The following is a 12,242-nucleotide window of genomic DNA, read 5'->3' on the forward strand; positions in this document are numbered from 1 at the left end:
CACTATTGTTATGCAGTTTGGTTTGCCGGCGGTAAAAAAAAGAAGTGCGTGGTTCCTGGTTCCTGTTTTATGATGTTATAGTAACATTCCTGTATTGAAGATGATATTTGATTTGGTATCAATTTTATCCTGTTTCCAGTTTTGTAATGATTTGGATTTGAATGTCTTCCCTCCCCCAATCTCGAATGGAAAATTTTGAAGTTCCAAATGTGACATGTGACATGGATTTTTGTTTTAAAGAGGTATGGATAATGTTTATTTTAAATAATTCAAAAGTGGATATTAATTTGGTAAAGGTTTTACATAATTAAATATTTTGTTTTCAACATGGATTCTCGGAAATTTTTATGTAAAGTAAAATGGCAGTGACTTTTGACAGCCATGTCAAATTTTTGTTTTGGTACACTGCTAAAAATAAATAAGGTTAAAAATTGTAAAATCATGTATTTTGTTATTATTATTCATTTCTTGTTTGAGAATGTGTTTATTCTCAAAATAAAAATAAAAAGGTATAAAGGTTTAAATAAACATTATGAAATGTACACATCTTTATTTTTGTAACCTCTTTCTTTAAAAAAATTATTAACCAGATAACTAATACAAGTGAATTAAGTTTTAGAACAGAAGAAAATGATATGGCATAGAAGCCATATGATGATAATTTGTAGCCCAGTTTAACCCCAACGAGGAATCTACGATGAATGTCCCCCAGTTGGTTTCCAGTAAGTACTCGATATGGGAATTTGAGGATTTTTCAAACGGCGTCCCAATTTGTTTAAATAGTAGGAAAGTCCTCAAGTCTGTGTAAGTATCCTTTGCTTATTTGGTTATGTAGTTAGTCATCTTTAAACCCTCCTACCCCTCCCAACGAACCTACGACCTTCCAACGCACAAAAAATGAGCTGCCGTCTTGCAATGAAGGTTTGCGTGTCTGTTCCTTCTACTAGCCCCATTCTGACCCCCCAGTATCTCTATAGTTAGTTCTTTCCTTGTCCCCATAGAGCAGACATGTAAAACGCATCAACTTGGCGATCCTGCCAGGATCCACGTTGGGCGCCAGTTGATGCGTTTTACATGTCTACTCTATGGGGACAAGGAAAGAACTAACTATAGAGATACTGGGGGGTCAGAATGGGGCTAGTAGAAGGAACAGACACGCAAACCTTCATTGCAAGACGGCAGCTCATTTTTTGTGCGTTGGCAGGTCGTAGGTTCGTTGGGAGGGGTAGGAGGGTTTAAAGATGACTAACTACATAACCAAATAAGCAAAGGATACTTACACAGACTTGAGGACTTTCCTACTATTTAAACAAATTTTGACGCCGTTTGAAAAATCCTCAAATTCCCATATCGAGTACTTACTGGAAACCAACTGGGGGACATTCATCGTAGATTCCTCGTTGGGGTTAAACTGGGCTACAAATTATCATCATATGGCTTCTATGCCATATCATTTTCTTCTGTTCTAAAACTTAATTCACTTGTATTAGTTATCTGGTTAATAATTTTTTTAAAGAAAGAGGTTACAAAAATAAAGATGTGTACATTTCATAATGTTTATTTAAACCTTTATACCTTTTTATTTTTGTTTTGAGAATAAACACATTCTCAAACAAGAAATGAATAATAATAACAAAATATATGATTTTACAATTTTTAACCTTATTTATTTTTAGCAGTGTACCAAAACAAAAATTTGACATGGCTGTCAAAAGTCACTGCCATTTTACTTTACATAAAAATTTCCGAGAATCCATGTTGAAAACAAAATATTTAATTATGTAAAACCTTTACCAAATTAATATCCACTTTTGAATTATTTAAAATAAACGTTATCCATACCTCGTTAAAACAAAAATCCATGTCACATGTCACATTTGGAACTTCAAAATTTTCCATTCGAGATTGGGGGAGGGAAGACATTCAAATCCAAATCATTACAAAACTGGAAACAGGATAAAATTGATACCAAATCAAATATCATCTTCAATACAGGAATGTTACTATAACATCATAAAACAGGAACCAGGAACCACGCACTTCTTTTTTTTACCGCCGGCAAACCAAACTGCATAACAATAGTGTTTCACAAGAATATATCCATGTAAAATATTGTGAAACTATTGTAATAATATTCCTTGACATGTTATAAATCCATCAGTTCTTCTACCACAAGAAGAAAACATTTTTGCCGGCAAAGTGCGACTTTCTACGAGTCTGTTAGTTGAGTTCCACACAAAAAGATGTTTACTCTTCAGACATGTTTTTGGAACTTCCTTATTTTCAGCGGCGTACCTTGCCTTTCGAAGATTCTCTTCGTGCGCTGAGCCGAAGCATTTCTCGACGGAGATATTAACCAATCGCCAACTAAAACTCAAGGATCTTTCAAAACCCTGACTAATGATATCATAGGGTTTTTAGCGCTCAAAACTTAAAGGAAAAATACCAAACCTTTTAGAGGATTCATTCTAGAATAATGAATGTTTTCAAAATAACTATCTACGTAGTTAGTAAATGCTACACAAATAAATAGGAAATTTCCTACCGTTTACAATGTTGTGAAATACTTTGAAATATTTCGAACAGGAGCGGCTTAGGAAATTTTAAAGATATATAAACTCGCCAAAATAAATTAGAAAAATAGATAAGTATTTTTCTTGGGATAGGATATAAAATTAACGGATATTTTATTTTATAAAACATTGTAGTAGAAATCCATCTGCTACAAGACAGCAGTCGAAAATTTTAAGGAAACAAACACAACAATTGTAGTTGGTGAAGATGTTGATTTGCCAAAGTACATTTTATTTTTACATGCGATAACCGGCTGCGACACTACGTCAGCAATGTACATAAGGGGCAAAACGTCAGTACTTAAATTATTCGAAAAAAAAAAGATTTGACTGACTGCTGTAAAGTTTTTACACAGCTTGGTTCCACACCGCAAACAATAATTACGGAAGGAATTCGCTTTCTTCTTGCGGTATATGAAGCTCCAAAAAAATTAGTTGTCTTGATAAATACCGATACTTAACTTTTGTAAAAAATACGCGAAACAAGTACAACTATCATGTCTTCCTCCAACATCAGCATCTGCTTTTCAACATTTGTATCGAGTATATTATCAAGTTCAAACATGGCTAGGAAATGAACTGAATCCAGAAGACTGGGGTTGTAAATTAATAGATAATACTCTGGAACCGATTAAAACCTTACTGCCACCTGCTCCAGAAAAACTCCTCAACACTATTTTTTGCAATTGCAAAAAGATTCATTTTAATGAAGAGACCAAATGACTCAGTCACATTTGAACACTTTTTGAACATTAAGAGGAAGAGGAAGAAGATGAAATCGAAGAAGATTTGACTGTTGAAGTAGAATTTCATGAATATGAATCTGATTAAAATATCTAAAGAAATCAAAACAATAGTTAACCTATAATCAAAAGCAATATCAATAATCAATATCAATAATAAGGTAATATCTAGAACTTGACCGGTATTGTTTCCTTAAATGATCCTAAAATTGTCAAAACAGTTAGTGGAGTAGGCCTATAGGGGAAACCACGGTAAAAAAACGCGCCGAGTACACTACCTCACGGGTGGTGTGGAAACGTGTGCATACCATGTATAATGTGACTCTTAGAATCGTGATATCTCAGGAATGGTAACTCTTAGGAAAAAAATAGTAAGGACTATTTTTGTAGAGATTTTAAGATCTACAACTTTGGTATAAGCTTCTTTTTTGATAAAACTTACCGTTTTCGAAAAAATCCAAAAAATCTCAAATTTTGACCTTTTAGCCCGAGTCACTTTTGTTGCACACATGAGATCGGTGGGGACCTTAAAACTTTATTTGTTATGGTATACCCTAGCTCTCCACCAAAATTTGGCTCTCCGGCAATTTTTGTTATTTCAAATGTCTATATAGACCGGGTTAAAAAGCAACTGCGCTGCGGGAACGAAGCAACACTTCATAAACATAACGTAACTATGTAGTAACGGTATTTTTAGTTTTTGGCATTTTTTTTAAGTGTTAAAATTGGTTTAATATTTAAATAAAAATACGATTAACTGTTTAAATTATATTTATTTCGTTGAAATCAAAATAATAGAAGTATAATGTCTTACGTGCGTACCAAGTACACACACTCTTTTTTCATTAGTATGTAATTAAGTAAGTGTTAACGTTTTTTATGATTGGCGATAAAATTTTGTATGCACCACGTCAGTAAAGACTCTTTATCGAACTCGTCTGTTATTCACCTTGCTCGCTAGGCTCGCTCGGCTCATAATATCAGACTTGTTCGATAAAGAATCACTTTACTAACTTGGTATATAAATAACTATTTTACATTTTCATATTTACCAGCAAATACAAACTATAGGTAGCCCAGTAAAGCCGAAGAATTAAACTGCCTTGATATTCACATAACCGTAAGGTCATTTTTAATATCCATACAGAAGTAAAAACTTCTAATTGTATTCTGGTATAAAATTGTTTATTAAAACTATCTAAAAAGTCATCTAAATGGATTGCAAAACGTTTTCGTTCTAATTCAGAACATCTTCAGTGCATAGACTGAAGTATTTCCACGTTGGATTAAAGCAAAAAAGTTAAAATTTTGACTGTTAGAAGGAAAAAATATGTGGGAATACTTACATTCTACTTCCATTTTTTATTTTTAATATTATTGTAATTATAAATAAATCTCCAGGACCGGACAAGATTACAAACGAAATGATCAAATATGGTGAAAACACGTTAACTGAACAAAAGAATACTCGTACAAAAAATTCTTTCGTGATATACAATACCTAGCAGCTGGCGCACTAGCACAACGATCTTAATGTTTAAAAAGGGTGATAAAACGGTACCAAAAACTACAGAGGAACAAACCTGCTCAGTGACGCTCTGAAATTGACCACAATAGTCATAACCACCAAAAATCACCAACGAAATAGATCTAGCAGATAAGCAACAAGGCTTTAGATAACGGACGAACCTGTAACGATGCAGTTTTGTCGTCAGGCAAGTCATGGAAAAATCCCTACAATACAACGTCCCGGCTTACTGTTGCTTCATAGATCTACAAAAGGCTTTCAACTGTGTAGAGCTTAACGACGTAATTCACATGTTATATATAAACGTAACATGCCATCAGATATTATCAAAACTATCGAGATCATATACAGCAGAAATAACATATAGGCCAGATTTAATAACAAAGTAACACAGCCGATACCAGTGGAAAGGGGCATAAGTCAAGGAGACTCATTGAGTCCGCTGCTCTTTAACCTCATCATGGATGAAGTTATTCATAAAGTCAGAAACCTGAGTATAGTGTACAAAATGGATGAAAAAAATTATCTTATAGTATATTCTGCAGATGGTGCCATATTAATTGTTGAGAGTGAAGATAACCTTTCATCATCATCAATGGTGCTACAGCCCTATGAAAGAGCCTCGACCTTCCCAAGTCTATTACACCAGTCAGTCCTATTCATTGCCAACCGTTGTCAGTTTGATGCGCCTATTTTTCTCCCATCCTCATCTACACCATCCTTCCACCTAAGTTTTGGCCTACCCCTATTTCTACTTCCCACAGGTTGTGACATAAGAATTCTTCTAGGAGGGTTGTTATGCTGTGATCTTGCTAGATGTCCTGCCCATCTTAGCCTCCCTATACTTATATGTTTATATCTGTGGTATATACCACCAAATATTTGTTTATATCTGTGGTATACCTCGTAGTTATACCTCCTCCTCCAAATACCATTTTAACAGATGCCACCGAATATTCCTCTCAGGATCCTTCGTTCAAATATAAGCAGAAGGTTTTCATCTGCCTTGGAGATGGTCCATGTCTCCGATCCATATGTCAACATTGGTTGTATAAGGGTTTTGTATATGGTTATTTTTGTTTTTTGGCTTAAGTTTCTGCTTCTCATGTGTCTACTCAGTCCAAAATAGCATTTGTTTGCTAGGATTATCCTTCGCTTAATTTCTTTCGTCATGACATTCTCCTTGGTGATCAGGGAGCCTAAGTATGTGAATTTTTCCACCACTTCAAAGGTATCTACCAGAGTTATCAACAGTGAATTGGTGACAGACGTTTCTGGCTCTATTGTTGGGTGTTGACGCCAACATCTTAGTTTTCTCCTCGTTTACTTTCAGGCCCATATTTTTTGAGGCATTTGAGAAGGGGGTAAACATTTCTTCTAGTTTGCGTGTTGTGCGGGCAACTAAGTCCACGTCATCTGTATATGCCAAAATTTGGGATGATTTATTAAAAATATTTCCTCTGTTGTCTCTTCGTGCATCTCTGACCGCTTCTTCGAGAGCTATGTTGAAGAGGAAACACGCCAGCGCATCTCCCTGTCGCAGCCCTACATTTGTTTCAAACGTCTGTGATTGTTCGCCCTGTATTTCGACTTTGCAAACGACTTCACGCATTGTAGCCTTAACCAATCTTATCAGTTTATCAGGGATGTGGAATTCATCCATGGCTTCATACAATTTATTTCTTAGGACACTATCATAGGCCGATTTAAAATCTACGAAAAGATGGTATGTGTCGATATTGAATTCATCGGTTTTTTCCAGTATTTCCCTTAGCACAAAGATCTGATCTGTTGCTGATCGACCAGGCCTAAAACCACTTTGATATTCTCCAAGCAGCTCCTCTGAATGTGCACTTAGGCGACCAAATAAGATACTCGAAAATATTTTGTAAGCTGTATTAAGAAGGGTTATTCCCCTGTAGTTTTTACATTCCAATCGATCACTCTTTTTGTGCAAAGGGCAAACGATTCCAATACACCACTCTTCCGGGATTTGTTCCTCATTCCAGGCTCTCAGTTTTATTTTATATATTTGATTATTCAGAGTAGCGCCTCCATATTTAATAAGTTCCGCGGATATACCATCACTTCCTGGAGCTTTATTATTTTTTAGGTGTTTTATTGCATCCCGTACTTCTTGAATTGATGGAGGCTCTAATGGTGTATTGTTCGTTGCTCTTGGGTTTGGTTGATTTGGATCTTCTACTTCGATGGTAAGTAGTTTTTATAGTGCTCCACCCACCTTTTCAATATTTCTTCTTTTGTATTGAGTATATGCCCCTCCTTATCCTTACATAGTCTTAGCCTTGGTTTGAATTCATTTCTTGCATTATTCAGAGTTTTATAGAATTTTCTTTTTTGATTTTCCTGTTTTAATGCCTCAATTTCTTCCAGTATTCCATTTTCATAAATTCTCTTTTTTTTCTATGAATGCACATCTCTTCTCTTCTAAGGTCTTTATATTTTTGTTGTTTTTCTCGGGTTCTTCTTTGGTGAATCGGTTTATATGCATCGTTCTTTCTCCTTGTAATGTCCTCACACTCGGCATCGAACCAGTCATTGCGTGATGGTGGTTTTTATGGTTCTAGAATATTATTTGCTGCATCGTTAATATTACTTTTACACATTTCCCATTGTTTGGTGGTTTTTAGATTCTCATTAATTATGCAGTTAGTTTCGATATAGTTTTGAAATTTTTCTACCGTTTGCGGATTTTTGATGAGTTCAATATTAAGGCGCGTTGTTTTGGTACTTCTCTCCTTCTTCGCGTTTGAAATTCTAGCTCGAATTCTTGTACCAACTAGAAAGTGATCTGAATCAATAATGGCGCCTCGATAGGTCCGGACATCCATCAAGTTTAAGAAGTATGATCACATGATCAATTTGGTTGTTCGTTAATCCATCGGGCGAGGTCCAAGTTCCCATATGTATTTTTTTTGTGTAGAAAACATAATGTGCTTCCTACGATCATATTCTTTGCGGCTGCGAAGGTGACTGCTCGGTGTCCATTCGAATTGGTATTATTATGGAGACTATATTTACCGATGTGCGGTAGATATATTTCTTCCCTTCCGATTTTTGCGTTCAGATCACCGATTACTAGTTTAAGATTACTTCTGGGACAACTGTCATATACTCTTTCTAATCCATCATATAATTCGTCTTTTTCTTCGTCTTTCTTGTCGTCTGTTGGGGCATGTACATTAATAGGAGTGATATTAAAAAACTTGCCCCTGATCCTTAAGCAGCTCATTCGTGGATTAATTGGCTTAAAATCTATAACCAAATGCTTGACTTTATTATTGACTATAAAGGCTGTCCCAAATTCATGTCTAGTTCTATGGCAGTTATAGTATATGTTTTAGTTTGTTTTTACGATTATGCCATGACCTGTCCATCGTACTTCTTGTATCGCAGCAATATCGTCGTTATATTGTACTAATATGTCGCATAGTTTGCAAATGTTTCCAGGTTCGTTGAGTATGCGAACGTTCCAGGTAAATACTCTAAGATCAATGTCCTTATTTCGTTGCATAGGTCGTCGTTGATAACCTTTAGAGTCTTTTATATCAATTTAATATAATATCAAGAAAGTTCAACATGATAATATTACCAGATAAAACAAAAAGAATGGTAATCTCCAAAGATCTAATAAGGTGCAAGCTGGAAATGGCAGTAAAAAAATCCATTAAGAAAGAAGCTTCCTGGGATTACTACTGCACAGTTATGGAGACACAGAAGCGGAAGTTGTTCTAAAAATAAACAAAACAGAATAGCAGCATGTCTTAAACACAATATCTGGCTCAACACACATCTACGGACTGAAACGAAGGCCAAGATTTATAGGGCAGTAGTTAGGAATTATGTTAATTAGTTAATTATGACTTACACTGTGGAAACAAGACCTGACACCACAAGGACAAACAGACTGATGGAAACGTGTGAAATGAAAATAGTCCGAGATATCACAGCAAAACCAATATGTGACATACAACGTGACACAGACCTCAGGCAGAGCTGTAATATAGAGAACTTCTTCTTCTTTAAGTACCGTGCCCAAATTTTTAGGCGTGGGTAGCTTCCATAACAATTTGCCGATATCGTTCTCGATTTTGTGCGGCATGTAACAATTGATCTGCTGATAAGCCAGTCCATTGACGAAGGTTTCGGAGCCATAAATATTTCTTCCGACCAATTCCTCTTTTTCCGTCGATCTTTCCATTGGGTATTAACTGCAGCATCCTGTATCTGCTACCTCTTATTATATGTACCAGATATTCAAGTTTTCTCTTTTTATCATCTTGGTTAAATCACCTTCGCCTTGACCTACTCTGTTTAAGACTTCTCTGTTTGAAATGCGTTCAACCCAATATATTCTGAGCATTCTACGATACGATCACATCTCAAAGGCTTCTAATTTGTTCATCATGTTAACCTTTATGATCCAGGTTTCACATCCATATAGTAATACAGGATACAGATAACATTTTAGGAACTTGATTTTTAGTTGTAAGTTCATCTGAGAGTTGCTCAGAATATATCTAAGTTTCATAAATGCTCCTCTTGCAATTTTTATACGAGTTTTAATTTCTTCATCCGAATTTAGTGTCTCGTTTATCGAACATCCCATGTATTTAAAATGATTAACTTTTGTTATTGGTTCATCACTGACAATTAGACAATTAGTCACTAGAGCATTCTCTAGTGACTCGATCTATAAGGAATTGAAGATCTTCGATATTTTCAGCCATGATCGCGGTGTAGTCCGCATATCTGATGTTGTTAATAGTTTCTCCCCCGATTCGAACTCCACATTGTCCTTCCAAGGCTTCATTAAAAATTATTTCTGAGTATACGTTAAACAAATTTGGGGATAACACACAACCCTGTCTCACACCTCTTTGAATGCAAATTTTGCCGTCTACCAGAGTAGAAGCTTCTTAATTCCAATATAGATGTTGTAAAAGTCTCAGATCTTTATCATCTATTTCAATTATTTCTAGATATTCAAACAACCTATCATGTTGAACTCTGTCAAACGCCTTCTCAAAATCTATAAAGCAGACGTAAATTGGTTTCTGCACTTCCCATGATCGTTGAAGTAATATTAACATTGAGAACAAAGCTTCCCTTGTTCCCAATCCTTCTCTGAAACCGAATTGTTTGTTTCCCATTGTCTCTTCACATTTCTGCTTGATTCTATTAAGAATTATCTTAAGAAGTAGCTTGGGAGAGTGGCTCATGAGACTAATTAGTCTAAAGTCTTTACATGATGATGTATTAGGTTTTTTGTGAGTGGTATAAATGTAGACACCAACCATATCTGTTGCATCATTCCAGTCTCGTATGTATGGTTATACATAAATATTTGTTAGTTGTGAGACATTGTCGTCATCCAGAAGTTTGAGCCACTCTGATGGTATGTGGTCAGGGCCTGGAGATTTCCCATTTTTGCTCTGTTTGATGGCTTTCTCTACTTCCGCTTTTAAAATACTAGGACCAGTATTCGTATAATTTGTGGTGTTAAGTGGTGGCCTCGTATCCAGGAAGAGCTCTTTTATATAGTTAGTCCATTCTTCCTTTTTTTCATCCAAGTCGAGAATTATTTTACCTTTGGAGTTTCTCATAAAGTGAGGAGTTCTTTTTCTCTGAGTGTAAGTAATTTCTTTAAGCTTTCTATGTATATTAAACTCTTCATGTTTTTTTTGTAGTTTTTCCATTTCACGACATCTTTGTTCCATCCAGTCCTCTTTTGCTCGCTTAACCTCGTATCTTATTTGTCGATATATCTCTCTACATCGAATCTCGTCTTTGTTTTTCCAATTTCTTCTTTGTTAAATAAGGTCTAGTATTTTATCGGTCATCCAATACTTTTCCTTTATTGGGTCTTTTTATGGTATCAAAACTTCGTTTGCTATGGTGACCATGGCGGAATATAGAGAACATAAAGACAAAACATAAAGACTGGACACCGGAGAGAAAAAAAAAATGGTATAGCCATATAAGCAAAATGGGAGTAAGAAGATTATTAACGATAGCCCGAGACAGATCACCAAACGGCCGAAGGATTATAGGAAGGCCAAGAAAGAGATGAAGTGACAACCTGGATATCTGATGAGGAGGAATCCGAAGATGAAACAGGCGCGAGCTATTAAGGAAGCAGGAAGAATAAGAAGAAGAAGTTCTAATTATCTTCCTTTATCTTCGATTATCGTAATGGCCATATCGGCAACAGCAAAACTCACAAAAATATGGAAGTACACTGATATTACAAAAAACACAAAATTTCGCCTTGTTCGAGCAATAATATTTTCTATCGCCATCTACGCTTTAGAGACTTGCGCCATCAAAAAAGCAGATTCTAAGAGTATAATGGCGGTTCAAATGTGGGTCTACCGTAGAATGTTGCGGTTACCATGAACGGCACAACAAATAATTCAATACTAGCAGAACTTAACATAAAAACTAGACTCAACACAACTATCAAGCAAAATATACTGAAATATTTTGGACTTGCAACTAGAAGAAGAGAAGGCATGGAACGAATGATAGTTGAAGGCAACGCAACGTATAGGTCAAAAGATCTAGAGGAAACATTGACAGAAAAATTTTTCTTTTTGTTGATGATACCAGTATCACTTGGAGCAACTCAACTATTGCATCTCTTCATGCAATAATAACTTCTGATTTGCTTACGATAAAAACCTGGTCTGACTCTAATTTACTCTCTTTTAACGTGGATAAGACAGTAGCATTATCCTATAAAAGTGCTCTTCAACCCCTGCTTGTTAATAACAGCCAGATCTCTACCGTTGATTCTGTAAAATTTCTTGGTATTTTTTTAGACAGCAACCTCAAATGGTCCCTTCATATCGATTTGTTAAGTAAGAAACTCGCCTCAGCCTGCTATGCTATAAGATCTGTTTCGAAAGAACTTAATTTAGCATCTTCTAAACTAACATATTTTTCTTTGTTCGAGTCTCATCTTCGATATGGTCTTCCTTTTTGGGGTTCTAGTACAGCTGCCCAATTAGATGTTATTTTTAAATTACAAAAAAGAGCAATAAGGTATCTGTTTGGCCTCAGAAGAACAACACATTGCAGAAGTTACTTCAAAGATCACGGAATTTTAACCCTTACACCTTTGTATATTTTAGAAACTGTTTGCTTAATTCGTAAACACATGCATGTCTTTCCAGCTAGGCCTCATCATGACTACTCCACCAGAAAGTCAAATTTTGATGTCTATTTACCGATCCCGTCCTCTGAGTTAGTAAAGAAATCTATATTATATTAATAAAAATGATTAATAATTAATTAATTAAAACTATACAACCATCTCCCTTTACAACTCAAATCTGCAACATCTTTCCCCAAGTTCCGTAAAATGACAAAAGC

At 35.4% G+C, this 12,242-nt stretch overlaps 1 protein-coding gene across 1 annotated transcript in view; it reads right to left on the minus strand.

Annotated features, from left to right (window-relative positions):
- LOC114325498 (suppressor of lurcher protein 1) overlaps positions 1–12,242 on the minus strand; it is a 933,155-nt gene that overhangs the window by 549,777 nt on the left and 371,136 nt on the right. The gene's annotated exons all lie outside the window — the stretch shown is intronic.

The sequence above is a fragment of the Diabrotica virgifera genome, chromosome 4 (genome assembly GCF_917563875.1).
Source record: "Diabrotica virgifera virgifera chromosome 4, PGI_DIABVI_V3a".
In the NCBI taxonomy this organism is placed as follows: Eukaryota; Metazoa; Arthropoda; class Insecta; order Coleoptera; family Chrysomelidae; genus Diabrotica; species Diabrotica virgifera.